Source organism: Urocitellus parryii, chromosome Y, assembly GCF_045843805.1.
Source record: "Urocitellus parryii isolate mUroPar1 chromosome Y, mUroPar1.hap1, whole genome shotgun sequence".
In the NCBI taxonomy this organism is placed as follows: domain Eukaryota; kingdom Metazoa; phylum Chordata; class Mammalia; order Rodentia; family Sciuridae; genus Urocitellus; species Urocitellus parryii.
In genome coordinates, this window is record NC_135548.1 from 54220102 (window position 1) to 54235192 (window position 15091).

Below are 15091 nucleotides of genomic sequence, written 5' to 3' on the forward strand. Positions count from 1 at the left end.
TGTATTGGCACAAGTCATTTTTCTGTTTGTCACCAATTCCATTTTGAACCCACCATTCTTGGTCCCAACCCAGGGTGAAAATGATCAGAACACGGAGGAGCCCTTCAGGGTTCAGAGCCTTGAACCTTACAGGCAGGACCAGCTTAGGAATGAGCTCCTGCCTGTCATTTGTGGGAGGAACCTACATTTCAGCAGCAACATGGGGTTAATCTCCTGGGATTTCATCCCCACCCAGCAGGTGCTGGATCTCTTGTTCCCAAAACAGCCACCTTCTTCAGTCTTTACTCCTGGTGCCACTCCACATCCTCCAAGGGGACAAGAACCTCAGGTTCTGGATGGATGTTGTAGAATGCCCACAGAGCCAACTGCCAGGCTGGGTGGGGTGCAGTTGCTGGGCTTTGCTGATGTTGTCATCCCCCACAGTTCTTGGAACCTTCTGTGGCAGTGGCATCCAGGACCCCAGCAGCTGTGAGTAGCAGCTCCTCACTGCTTCACTCCAGCGAGCAGGTGGAAGACAGCCGCGTTGTTCACGTCCTCCTAGAGGGACAGAGCCTGAGGGAGACAAAGCGCATCCCGGTAAGCCCGACAGCAGGGCTGCCTCCTGGGTGTCCACACAGTGGAAGGCAGGAGACACAGCCAACCCCAGGGCTATGGTGGGAAATAAAGAAGAGAGAGGTCCGTCTTAAGGGCTTGACCTGAGGAGGGAGAGCATCAGCATGCCCAGCTTCAGTGGTGAGTGGGCCTGTGTATTGTGGGTTTTGCAGGCCAGAAGTGCAGACGGAAGTGCTGTGGACAGATGAAGGCAGAGATATGTCCAGGGTGCAGGCTGCAGTGCCTAGAACTTGGTATTCTCAATGAGTGAAGTTGGAGCAGAGGAGGTGGCAGTGACTTGTCACATGTGTAGGAGGGGATGTGTTCCTGGTGGCAGGGAAGAGAACCTCCTTAGCATGACTAGGTGTAGGAATTTGGGGTCGGGATCACCTGGGGGGTCATGCCAAAGCTTCGGAATGTTAGGCTTTGCATGTATGTAAATACGGAGCTAAAGGGGTTCTTGGCAGAATTTCTATGGATGTGCAGTAGACACGCTAATGCTGCAGGTGTCCAGCTGCAGAGGAGACATGTTCAGTGACTGCCAGTGCTGAGTCAAGTACATCATTACAACCAGACCCGCACCGAGCTTCCAGAGGCCAGGGCCTCTCAAAGCTATCATGAAGCACTCAAGTGCACACTCTTGTATCTGAGTCTGTTTTGTGTCATGGCAGTCAGGACCCAAGTTTTCAGTGCATCTGCCTCTTCCACCCACAAAGGCAGCCTGCATCCCAGATCACACTTGGTGGGCAGATCCCTGGCCCATTGCTCTCATCTAGTGAGATGAGAGTGTGTCTGTGCATAGGCAGTTTGGTCCTTTGACATGAGTGGAATGTGGCTCCCCAGGGGGAGGGGAGATGGCAGGTACAGGCAGATATTTGTACCAGGATTGTTCTAGTAGCACATTGCAAGAACCCAGGTGGTATATGGAGGACACACTCAGGTAGCAGGATAACAAGATTGTGCCCTTGTATATGTAGCTGAGATTTCTCCTGAATGTTTGACCACAGTCTTCTGGGTAGCTCTTCTAAAAGCCATTCTCTGATGACATTTGTCCCACCCTGATCCAGGTGACCTTTCAGGAGACGGTGACAAGCCTCATCCGCAGGGCCTTGGACCAAAATTTGTTGCAGCATGAGGATGTGGACAACTTTGAGCTGCTGTATATGATGTCTGAGGATGAGAGTAAGTAGGACAATCAGACAGTGGGGAGACATGATCCACAGTGGGCTCAGGATAACTGACAGCCAAGAGAAAGTGGGCCTTGGCCCCAAAATACCAAAGTGTGATGGGCCTGGCGGAGACTCTCAGGGGTTGTGGGTGTTTTGTGGTATAATCCTTGAGTGCCACCTAACAATTCTCTCCACTTCGCTCTGCAGAAATCAAGGTCTCTGACCACTCACTCGTGTGTCTGTCCATGAATCTGGGAATACAATCTTTCATGGTGAGGAAACGCCCCCAGGTCAAGGGAAAGGAGGTAAACACCTACCTTATTCAAGCTGTGCATATGCTGCCATTCCACTCCGACCTGAGGAAATAAGAAGCCTCAGCACCTGGACATATTTGCTGGAAGCCCATAGAGCCAACTGACAGTCTGGGGTGGCTTTCTGTTTCTGGGTTTGCTGATGTTCCATCCCCCACAGTTCTCAGAATCAACCTGCAAGTCCTCCAGCCCGCTTTCCCACAAGCAGGTGGGAGACACCTGCTTAATTCGTGTCCACTTAGAAACACAAAGTCCAGAGATGGCCAAGAGTGTTCTGGTAAGCCTGGGAGCAGGGGTGTCCCGTGGTGCTTACACCTGGGTGGGGAGCAGACACTTGTCCAATACCATGGACTACTCATGCCCTCTTGAATTTGGAGCTTCTGGATGATCAGGAGGATAGATGGGAATCAAGAAGGGAGAGGTCAGTGTGAAGGGCTGGAGCTGAGATGAGCGAGTGCAGCAGCTTGTCCACTGCCATGTCTGAGGGAGTCTGTGTGTCAGGTGGCAGCATGCAGTCCAGAAGGGCAGGGACAGGTATGGGTGACAGATGAGAATAGGACAGGAACTAGGTTGCAGGTTCCCTTGTATGGGATGCTGACGTCTATGGAGGAGGACAGCAGTGTGAGGTTCTCCATGTTCCTTGAACAAGGAGCTGAGAGAGTCTCTCTGCAGAGTCGATATGGATGTGGAGCAAGCACACTAAATGTCCAGGTAACCCAATGACCACCCTTGCCGGATGAGGTGCCCTCCTACATCCCAGCCAGCACTGAGCCTCTGGAGGCCAGGAGCTCTCGTGGCTATCTTTCAGCTCTCCTGTGGGTGGTCATGTTCCTGGGTCTGTTTTTGGCCCTGGCAATCCAGACCAAAGCCTCTAGGATTTGTGCCTAGGCCATTCCCAATGCCGCCTGCATCCTCGGGCAGACCTGGGATCTTGGAGGCTATTGTCCCATTCCTCCCAACTTGTGGGATGAGATTGCATCTGTATGCAGGTAGTGGGGTCCTTTCACTCCGAGAGGAGTGCAGCTCCACAAAGAGCAATGGCAGGCCCAGGAAGTCCTATGTACAAGGATTGGGCTAGTAGCCTGTGGGAAGAGCCCACACGATGAGCAGGAGGTCAGCCTCGGGTAGTAGGGTCATGGATGTTGCCCTTGTATTTAGAGTGGAGGTGCCTCCAGAATGCCCCTGCCCACTGTCCTTGAGTAGTCACTTCAAGGCCCATTTCCTGAAGGCCTGTCTCCCATGCTGCTCCAGGTGACCTGCCACGATAGGGCTCCTGTCGTCATCCGCAGCGCCCTCGACCTACACTTCCTTACTGAGGAGAATCCAGAGGATTATGAGCTGGGCCAAATCATCTCTCGCCGTCAGAGTAAGTGAGACAATCAGATAGCAGAGAGCAAGGGTCAGGATGTGGACTCAGGTCAACTCTTAGCAACAAAGAGTAGTCTCTGACCCCCAAGAACACTCCAACAGGTGTGTTGGGTTCGTGCACAAAGCCAACTGCACTTCTGCTGGTGGAAGGTCTTGAGGTCCAATGGTATACCCCGGTGGATATTGCGGCTCCCCACCAGGTGCCCTCCCCTGGACATGAACAGGCATCCAAAGCTGACATCTTTGAGGAGTGAGGAGGAAAGCCTCTCTCCAGGAGCAGTATGTTTTCATGGTCTGGGATAGGAGTGGTTTCAAAGGAACATGGGAATGCATGGGCTAAAGAGGGAACTGGCATTTTGTGGACTGAAGCAGTACTATTGAAAGCCTTCTGTGTGACCAAAAAACCACTGCCTGGGCAGAGCATTGCCAGGATTCTAGCAAGCAGTAACAGGATGAAATTGGGAAGAAAACACAGCCTGGGAGACAGCCTGAATCATCTGTTTTTGCATAAATTCCATGGTCTTACGCACCTGAGTCCACTAGGCAAGGAGTGATCACAATAGCCAGGTTGTGATCCCTAACTAAAGTCAGATGAGGGCTTCCTGAGCACGTAGCCACAGAGCTCATCTGATAATAATGCCAGCGCTTTTTCGTTGGTTGGTTGGTTGGTTTTTGTGAGCCAAACACCACAGCAGCCATTATCCCAGCCTATGTACCCTGAAGACCACCATCCCTATGAGTTCTAGGATCACTTGTCTCCTATCTTAACCTACTGTTAGGTTAGTAGAGTCTATGGAAGAGGAAGTCTGTCTGGGGCCTTGGTAGCCTAAGAAATTCATAGCAGAGATCTCCACATCCAACCCAGAAGGGATGGAGAACAGGCTCTAGGTTAGAGGAGGGCGACAGGAAACACATGTTCAGAGGAAGGAGAAGCGGCTGTTGTATTCCCCCACTCGGGGTCATGGCACCACTGGGCCATATGCCATGTTGGAGGGAAGCAGTCCCTTTGCTGGTCTTTGGAACCATTGTTCTCAGTAGGGCAGTATTTGGAATGTGGCCTCCATTCTCAGAAGCCTGGTTCACATGGAGGCGGGCTCCACCAACGCAGAAGCATGGCTCTAACGTGGTATCCGTGCTGGTCAGCCTGTCCTCACTGTGGCCATACTTGAGGAAAATAACTCAGAGGAGGAATCCTAGGCCTTTTTTCTCTGGGTTTCATAGCTTTCTCTTTGGTTGTGCACTGAGGCTGTCCATAAAGCTCTAGTGTGTGGCAGTGGAGAGCTCCTCAGCCCTTGCCACAAAGGCATAGACTGGGAGAGAGAGAACGAGGCTGGCAGAGAGGGAGAGAGAGAAAGATGGAGAGGGAGGACCTCTCCTTGGAGAATGAGGATTCAGTGGAGCCAACAGGAACAAGGTACTGTTGCCCAGGGCACAACCCTGTTTAGGTCTTACTCCAACCATGCTCAACCTTTCTTCCAGTCCCTCCCACCCCCCAGTAGTGTATTCATCTTGAATGAGAATTTCATGTTGACATCAGAGCACTCACCATCCAATGCTTCCCTCCAAACCCACCTATGAAGATGGCTCATGTGGGGACTGAATCTTCAGCACAGGAGCCTTTTGTAGGAGATTTCAGATGCAAACCCTAGTGGTGTGCTTTGGCAGATGCAAGAGGACCTGAGATATTCTGGAGTCCAAAGCCTTCGGTAGGAACAGACATTAGGTCTGTTGAAGTGCTCTGCCTAGTTCTTCCTCAGGGAGGACTGTGGAGGCTGTCTTTGTAGGTATTGGTGCTGAATTGGAGAGCTCTCAGGTGTGTGGCTCTGGCCTTTTCTGGCACAGGCTCTCAGATGTTGGCGTGTCCTAGGGAGCACCTCCTGAGTGCCACCTTCTTTTTGTACACCCCTCTCTCCCCAGAGCTGAGGATTCCAGCAGAGGCCAACGTATTTTATGCCAAGAATCCTCACAAAAAATCCAACTTTGTGCTGAGGAAAAGGAGCCTCTCCCAAAAGAATGATGGGTGGATCGAGCCTCAACCTCCCTCTCGTCCTGCAAAGAAGGCTCCTGCCCTCCTGAGGATGCTTGCAAAACCATTCTGTTGCTGTGTGCCTGGGCGGGGCTGAGGCAGCCCAGGAATATTTACATTGATTACTATTTTCTTCAAAGTTTGAATCTATAGTTTGCCATTGTCCTTGACCTTGTTTAGTAACACAGTTGTTACTCTATCCTGTATTTGTTGTTTCCATTAATATATTATTATTATTTTAAAATATATATGTTTTTGTTACCTGATCTACTGTGATGATTTGAGTATACTAAATGTAGCAGTGATTCCTAAAGGACACATCCAAACCAACAGGAAGGAATGTTTCATTCTATCAGCAAGAACTTTGGTTTTTAGGAGTTTGGCAGATGGCATTATCTGAGTCAGTTTTCCAATGGGGGCAATGAAGTATCAGCTATGATGGTACAAACACAAACAAAGACACACAAACACACACAAGAGCACACACACTCACTGAGAGATAGATAGACAGATGGAGTTGGTCTCTGCTGAAATACTTTGGAGACATGGTTCTGATTTCTCCCCTTTTGGAGTATTTTCAATTGCACAAGGTGTCTTGCAAATGAACCCATGTCTGAGGAAGACATGCATGTGTACTTCACATGCCACTTTTCACATAGCAGGAAGGTCATGTAATATTTTTCATGCAGCTGTCTTTTGACTGTGAACCATCCCATGAGGTCAGCTGTGGAATTTTCAACTTGTAGCATCACAATGGGGATCGACTCTTTGGATTTGGGGATATTTCCGATTTTCTTGATTCAGATTGGAATGATATATATATTAGTTTTGATGAAAATTCTGCATTTGATAGTAATGAATGTCGTGCATCTAGGAATCTGTAGAGTGCAGACAATGAATGGATGCCTACTGTTGTCTGGACTGGTCTGAAAAGTCCTGTAGCATCTGAGCATGTGTGAGGGCTGTACAGGTCTTGCCAAAAGTCCAGGTCAGATGATCCAGCACAAAGCTGAACTCCTAGTGGTCTCCACAACAGTGTAAGGGCCAAGGAGAAACACACTTCCACACAGAAGTTGGGAAGCTACCTTATGAAGGTGATCATAGATACGGGATTATTAATATATCCAGGTTGGCATCTATTATTTTTTTAGCTTTTGACTTTCGCAGCTGTGGGCATCTTGACAACCATCAACTCCCTGTAAGCACAGACAACTCTATAAGAACCTGAGGATAAATTTCCCTGTGCATGTCCCCTTGTGAAACTGCTTAAGCACCGCCTGGTTTACACACAGGTGGAATTTCTAGGTCAAAGTGTGCATGTTTACTTCTTTGACTAAGCACTGCCAGGTGGCTCTTCTGCATAGCTCTACCTGTGGCCAGGATTGTATTATCTAGCTTTCTAACTTTTGCAGGTTGAGTAGATACATAGTGGGAGCACACTGTTTTTGTTGGTATTTTTCTTGGTATCTATTCTGATGCTTTTCACTGGGGGATTTTTTCCTGTGAAAATGGGCTTCCTCTACTTGACCTTATTTTCTTCTTTTTAAAATTTTTTTCAATGTGACTTTTTAATTTTAGTTTTATTAAAGACATTGCCCCTTGCTTGCATAGTCTATATCTAAAGCACTAGTCCTTGCTCCAAGGCCCAGCTTGCTCTCAGCTGCCCCAGGAGGGGAACAGTCTTTGGCGGTAGACAAGAGACGCCCCTGCAGGGGGCACAAGTGCTTTGGCCCTCTGGTGTCTTGCCAGCAGTGCTTCCCATGCTCACAGAGGGTTTCAGACACTGAGTCAATGGTCCAGGTGGTCTTTTGTTCAGTCTGATCTCAAATTGAGCTCCTCTGAGAGGTCATATTGAAGTCCTTGTGTGTACCTGATCCATCATTTTAAACAATATTCCAAGTTCACTTTTTGTGTGTACGTGGGTTCTGGGGATTGAACCCAGGGCCTTGAGCCTGTGAGGCAAGTGACCTACCTGAGCTACACCCTCAGAGACCCCTGTAAAAGTATTTCCCCTTTGCCTCGGGTTCTAAGTTGCCAAGGCTGACCTCAAACGTTCCTCTTTCCTCAGCCTCCCTGGTGGCTGGCATGACAGGCATGCACCTGGGACTGTCACACTCGAGCCTGTGATGGGAACTCATGTGCATCTGTCCAGGGCTGAGCATGGTTAGGCAGAGCTGTGCTCCAGGCTCCCTGCAGGGCTGTGGAGGCTTCTGCTGCCCAGCAGCCCTGGTGCCATGGCCAGGGCTCCTCCCAGCCGAGGGCAGGCAGCTGCCCATTGCTGTAGGCTGACGTTATTTTCTTCTTATGGCACTCGTCCGTTCTCTGGAGTATGTTGTATGGTTTGTCCATTAGGAGTCTAACAGGTCCTCTAGAACCTTCAAACAATTAGTAAAATTCCTGAACAGTAAGTGAGCACGCGCAGAAATTGGGCTAATATTTTGGGAAGAACAATGTTGGATGATATATTCATGGCTTGAATATATCATCCAACATGAAGTTATATTTTATTACTTACAAAATAATAAAATAATGAAGCAATACCATGGGCTGAGCTAAAATAGATCCTTAGGATCTTAGGCATTCTGTAATAAATCTGTGTCACTTGAAGTATAGAGTTGATCGACTCTGAGTAATGAAACAGAAGTAAAGGTATCAAAGCCAATGATCATCTGTTTCCAATTTTCTGTGATTTGGTTCAAGTGGTAAAGTGGTGATATTTATTAATAATGGATCGAATAGGTTCATAATTGTTTTAGAGTACAATTAGATGCCTTCAAACTTTAGGCTACATGGGCACATTTGAGAACGGTTCCAGCCATTCTCTCATCCTTTGAGTCATTCCCCTCCTATGTCCTGTGAGACATTTTCTATGTGAGGCTTTAAGAAGAAGAAGAGAATATTCTGTAAAGAAAACCTTGTGATCTGTGCAGTATGAAGTTGAATGGATTCATTCAGAAATCAGAAATTCTATTGAAAGGTATTTATTGGCATGAGCCAAATAAAACCTATTTTTAGGCATCCTGGTGAAGACAAGGTTTTATCTTTATGTCTCATTTTCTATGTTTTGTTGTTGTTGTTGTTGTTAGAATGAAATTCATATGTTGCCAGACCATTCTATCAGATGTGTAACTAGATGCCATTTAAATTACCCACTTTTACATGGTAGACAGTTTTTAATGAACACTGCCTGTCTGCACCTTTTTTAAAAACAGGACTGGGATCAGAAGCCCAAATACCAATGGTTAGCCGGAGCATATTTTTCATTTGGCCTATCTGTCAGTATTCCCTGAGGTCATCTGTGCAATCAGCTTCGTTACTCCTGCTCCCTCACTGGATTTCATAGAAACCATATGCTATGTATGAATCAGGGACACCAAGCCCACAACATAGCATTCTTGGAATATCCAAAGTCCCACTTTTCACTTCGCCATGCCTGAGATCAGCAGTAATATTTATCAGCAAATGTGAGATTTTCAAAGATCCAATTCTATGTGCTCCTTTCTCATAGAGCCTTAGGCAGGGATATAGCATACATAAATATTAAGTAAAGTCCATAGTTTTTAAAATGTCATCCATTGAATAGTTGACACATGTCTGAGATACTTTTTATTTTGGAGGAGGTATTATTTAATAGGGAATTCCAACAGCTACCTAATAGTGAAATGAGAAGTCTTGCATCCATTTTATTTTGTTTCTGATGATTTTTATGAGTAAGGGTAAGATTCTTCCTTGTTCTGATGCAGATGTTGCCCACTTTTGTGAATGGATGCGGGGTGTCACCTACTACTTGCATATCTGCATATTGGGCTTGACACTGCTATCGTACTTGGTAGTTGGCAAAAAGTCAATACTGAAGTTAAGCTCTTGTGTTCTAGCAGCAGAGCTGAAGATCCTTGATGTGCCACCTTCTGCAATCCATGCTGCTCTCTTCATGTTCCTTATTGACTTCCTGGTGATGAGCATCATGGTCTCCTGGTCTTGAGAATGGCCAAGCATTGCTCTGTGAATGTGGAAGATGGGCATGTGGAAGGCTCCAGGGAGGAGGGATCATTGAACATGTACTCGAATCCATGTGCCTGTTGAATGACCTGTTTTTTTATTTTTGGGTTTTAAGGGAGACACTGCCCTAAAACACTTCTGTGCAGCTGGGGATGCAGGCTTCTGCTTCACCTTGCAGGAAGCATTAACGAATCCTTTCCAGAAGACATGAGAAGAGAGAAGTGAGCCTCTGGTATCATGCAGGTTCCTTGCATTGCCCATGGGCTAGAAGAGAGAAGAGTTGCTTCATGAGATTTGATCCCCTTTTTCCTGAAAAGTTCCACACAGAGGTGAGTCCCCAGCATGTTTAGAAATCATTTCAGACACCTTTCTGGACGGAATTGAATCAGAGCCCCTGATGATGTGGAAGAGCTAAAGATGGGTTTGCTATGAATTTTCTATTTCATTCATCAGGGCCTGAGTCAAGTCAGTCATTGTGCTGTCAACACATGAGCTGCTGGTCAAATGTGAGGAAGTGGTCTTGCTTTATGAAAACACCACCCTGATTCAGTGAGCCAGAGGCAGCCTGCAGTCCCTGTTTTCCTGTAAAGGCAGATTGCTGTGGATGGCCTCTGGCCTCGTCATGCAGCCCTGCTCAGAGTAGGGGATTGAGGGACCAGGCAGATCCCTAGTTCCTTTTGACCTTTATTGCCATTGGGCCACCCCAGGGTCCTTGGACTCTACCTGGTCTTCTGGCCTGGGTCAGGGGATGTGAGGTTTGGAATCCCCCTCTGTGGCAGGATCCCAGCCCCCCAGCCACTTGAGGTCAGCACATCCTTCCCTAATTGTGTTAGAGTTGGAGACTTCTCCCACCCATCCTCATCCATGCTCATCCCACATTTTGTAGCTTGGCACCTGAGGACCTTTATTCATTGACTTAGTTGTTAGTGATGATGGTTACTAAGACTAAGTGACTCTTTCAAGTCACATCACTTGCATGGTAGGGCTAGAGCATGGATCTTCCTAATTGATTTCATGGGACTCTCTCATGGAAACTGTGACTGCTTCCTAAACACACACTCTACATTTGGAGTGTCAAAATTCTTGCCACTGCCTCCTTGGCAAGTGTATCTTGTCTTCTACGTGGGAATTTCACAAATATTTTCCTTTGGTTTGTGGAGGTCATGCAGAAGGGATTTCATTTGAAATAGCCCAAACAAGAAATACCAGTTGTCTTTTTCGCACAGGGATGTGTGTAGTGAACACCCCTTTCTGTGTGCTTGCATGAGTTACTCCTTTGAATTTGTTGAAGAATGGTTGGCTGGGGAGCAAGTTAACGAGAGATGGATATCAATGGTTGTCAAGTATTCTGACGTGAAGAATGTATTGAGGATGTGAAGGCTTTTCTAGCCAGTTCCTATGGCTCAGTCAGGGATCAGTCAGAGGATTCTGTCTGGTAGACTCTTTGGCACAGATGTCAAAGTGGCCTGGTCTTACCCTGTCCAGGACTGAATGCTGAGCTTGAGTGGGAGCTTCTTGTCATTTCAAGCATTTCCATGAGTCTGTCCTCTGTTCTCTTGTATCCAAGTGGTTTCTAATAGGAAAGCAGAACAAAAATTGAAAGTATGGTGATTGATTATTTTTACCAATGTTATTTCAATCCACTTTGTTTAATACGAAATTACCTTTATGCTAGTAAGATTTCATATGTGAGGAAATAATGAAAATATTGGGGTTAGGGGATGAGAATATGCAAATCAAACATTTTTGAGCACCAAGACCCGTTTTTTGTTTTTGTTTTTGTTTTTTTTTTTTAACTTAAATAATATTAAGTGCCAGAGGACCACCTCTGCCATTCAGCCTCAACAACCTCCAGGTCCAGCCTCCAGGTGGCCCATTTCACCAGGGTGTGTGGGACCACACTGTCCTGGGATGAGAGAACAGTACCCACGGATGTTGACATCTCACAGAGTAGATATTGCCAGTGACAGTAGGGAGCTATTGGCACATGAGGAAGGGAAGAGCTCTCAGGATGGGAAGAGGGGGCCGCTTCGAGACTCATTGGGTATGGCACGAGGCTGCTGGGTGTGGTGTTGGCCTGGGCCCACTGAGTGGGGCAGATCCGTGGTCTGTGTTTCTGTACCCTCCTCTGTAGCCTGTGTTGGCAGCAGATCAGGGAATTGCGATCAGAAGTGCTCCCAGTAACACAGGCACCAGCCCCCAGAGTGTGTGCCTATCCGTTTCCCCACCTGGCCTGACTTAGTGCCTGTCTTGCCTCAGGGCTGAGACCCTACAATCTCTGATGAGGGTGTCTGTGGTCCAGATCCAACCTGCATGGCCAACATGCTCAGACCTTCAGCTGGGTCCTAGGCTGCTGCAACCCAACTCTCTTAACTGGGTGGCCGACAACAGAGGAAGTGTCTTCCGTTGAGCTCCAGAGGCTCAACACAGTAGGTGTTGGGCTGTCCCAGTGCCATAACCCCTCCCAGGTTTCAAGGGGACTGTCTCCCCAACTCTCCCAGCCCTTGCCCACTCTCCTATTGCTGCCCACGATCTGTGGTTCCCATATGGGCATCCCGCCCTGGCTCCAACCTCACATATCCGGTATCCCCCAGTCTCCCTGGTATCTGGGTCCAGACTCTCCTCTTCCTACAAGAATATCAGATATTGGATTTGGTCCCAGTTGATGCTGTGTTCCATCATGTGAGCTCTTAGCTTCATCACTGTGCAAAGACTCTTTTCCCACACAAGTTCGCACGACTTTTGGCTGGCTAAGAATTTTCAGGCGACACTTTTCTAATGAGTACACTTTCCTTCCTTCCGATCTCCCACCAGTGAGCATTCCTCGCACCCTTGTCCTAGTTCCTTTATGGCAGTTTCCCTCCTTATGGCTGAGAGGACCTAGTGACCCCTGAATTCACACGTTCTCCTTAATCACCAACACACTGCAGAATTCTCCAGGGGGCCATATATGCTCCTGGAAGTTGGTGTTGGAAATAGTTCTCCATCCATTAATCACTCCCTCACTCACTAATGTCCTTGTGTCCTTGAGAAAGGCTCTCCCTTTCCTGGTTTTCCTGAATAGAAATCCTCTTGCCTCTTGGGTGAATAGGGTTATGGGTTGTGCAGAGGGTGTTGGTCCACTGAGCATCTTAGAGACTGTCCTTTATGGAGCCTAATGATCCTCACTGGGGAATGAGGCCAGGGTCCTAACTGTGGTTAGTTAGAGAGGGAAAGAAGGACAAGGGAAACTCAGATGTCCCTTCATGGCCCCTGGAGTTAGAGGACTTACCCCTTTGCACCTGGGATCAGGAGACCTCATTTCCTCGAGGACACGCACACTCAGACGTTAATCTTGAGTGTGGGTTCCTTTCTGGGGTCCAGGGCTGTTGTTAGCCACCAGGAATGACAGTGCTCTCCATGCTGAGTGGAGCCATTTTTGCCAGGAAAGAGAGCCCATGGTCATGCCTTGTGCAAAGCATCCCACGCCAGGGGCTCCCATGCCTACATTCCTGTCCTGAAAGGAAGCCACTCAGAGGCAAGGTGGGTCCAACCACCTCCCATGTGTTCACTCATCACTGTGTTCCAGCAGTCACCCCAGTGAACAGTCCTGATGGGATTGGATGTGGCTCAGAATGTCACCCTCATGAGCTCTACCCTGCCACAGCTGCAGTTCTGCAGTGGGAGAAACTCAAAACCTCAAAACACATGCACATGAAAGAAAAGAGCAAGAGCCAGAGCCCAAACAGGCCAGGTGTGGCAAAGACAGCTGGAGTGCCTAGGTTGGGACTCAGAATTATGTCAGTGGGGTGGCATTGCTGCTGGCACCAGCATGATAACCGAGAGCCAGCCCTGCTCATTTTGGGGAGCAGTGTGTTGGGGAAGGCAGCAGAAATTGAGAGGCAGGATTGAGTTTGGCCCTAGGAGGAGGTTGGGTAAGAGGCCAGTGTGGGTTGGAGAGCCTGGGCAGATAGACAGAGGCCAGGGCACACCCCAAAGCCTGGAGACTGCACTTGATGTCCAGGGTTGTGAAACACCACTTCCCCTCTTACTCACAACTGAGAGCAAGGGGCATTGATGAGTTCAGTTTGTGTGCGGCTGCATCCAAGGTGGCTTGGCTAGGAACCTCTGTTTCCTTGACTCAGGAGGCTGGGAGTCCAGGCTCCACTGAGGCTCGGCTGGGAGGATCGGAGTCTGAGTTTATGCCTGTGTTCCCTGTAGGATCCATGTTGGCTGAGCCTCAGTGTTTTTGTAATGAGAGGATGGGTGACCGTCATGTCTTTATCACAGGACACACTTGCTAAATGGATTTGTTTGCTCTGAGGAGGAAAGAGAGAGGGGGGAGTGGTGCTGGAGACAGGGATGCAGACAGGGGTCATGGACTTGGCATAACTCAGTCTTGGAGGTGATATCCCATCACCTGTACCCACTTCAATTCCCATGAATCCAGAGGCTGAGCCCCCTTGAGGTGAGGGTGAACCGGTTCTGGGCAGCAGGATGCTGTGGTACCTCGGAGTCTCTGTGAGACCCCAACACTAGACACACTTGGCCCTTTTGAAATCTTAGGAGAAGCCTTGGGAAGTTGTATGGCAGAGGGGAGCAGCCTCTGCATCTCAGTCCCCTCCAACTTGCCATGGTGTAGAGAGGGAACTGCAGCCACGATGGGACGGACATTGGCCATGTCCCTGTGTGGGACACAGGCCTGATGGAGTTAGGGTGCATTCTTTGTCTCTCCCTTTCTTGTGATTATCCCATCTCTACATTTGTGCTTTAGCCACCTGTGAGTTCCATCTCTGGTTTCAGAGAGAACAGAGGGTGTTATGGGCCAATAGACACAATAAACCCTAGAGATTAGATGCTACCCTACTTTCCAGAAAAGACTGGGCACACCATGAGTTGCACAATGATGGGACCAGGGTCCAAAAGCTGCTGAGAGGGAAGGACTGGTTGTGAATGCATTTTTGAAGGCTCCAAGCTGGAACTCTAGTGGCACCAAGCAGGGCAGATGCTGGTGGGGATGTTTGGGTAGTTGTTGGTGAACACCTGCGCACCTGAGATGGGTAGGCATGGAGGAGAAATCGGCAGCCCATAGGGCTGTTGAAAGTGGTCTTATGTGAAAAGAGGCTCAGGTATGGGCACAGGAAATGACATCATTGCCTTGACAATGGATCAAACAGAACATGGAACCCTGGTATCCAGGCACCCACTTCACTGACCAAGCCATCCGAGCTCACTTGGTTGGAGCCACTGGAGGGAGAAGGATGTTCTCCTGTGGTTGCAGACAATGCCGAGCCTCAGGCTCCCAGGAATCTCAGGGGGGCCAACTAGCCCTTTTGTGGATACACTGGGTGAGGCTTCATCTTAGACGCCAGAGCCTCTGGCGATTGTCGCAGAGGAGCTCAAGAGTAACAGTGAGTAGCACAGGGCAGGTGAGCCCAGCAGGCCCTCTAGTCTGATCCCTGATGAATGGCCCAGGACTCCTATTCTGACTCTGTGTGTGTGTGTGTGTGTGTGTGTGTGTGTGTGTTTGTACTGATGGGAACTGTCCCATTGTGCTTTGACTCTAGTGTATTGGCACAAGTCATTTTTCTGTTTGTCACCAATTCCATTTTGAACCCACAATTCTTGGTCCCAACCCAGGGTGAAAA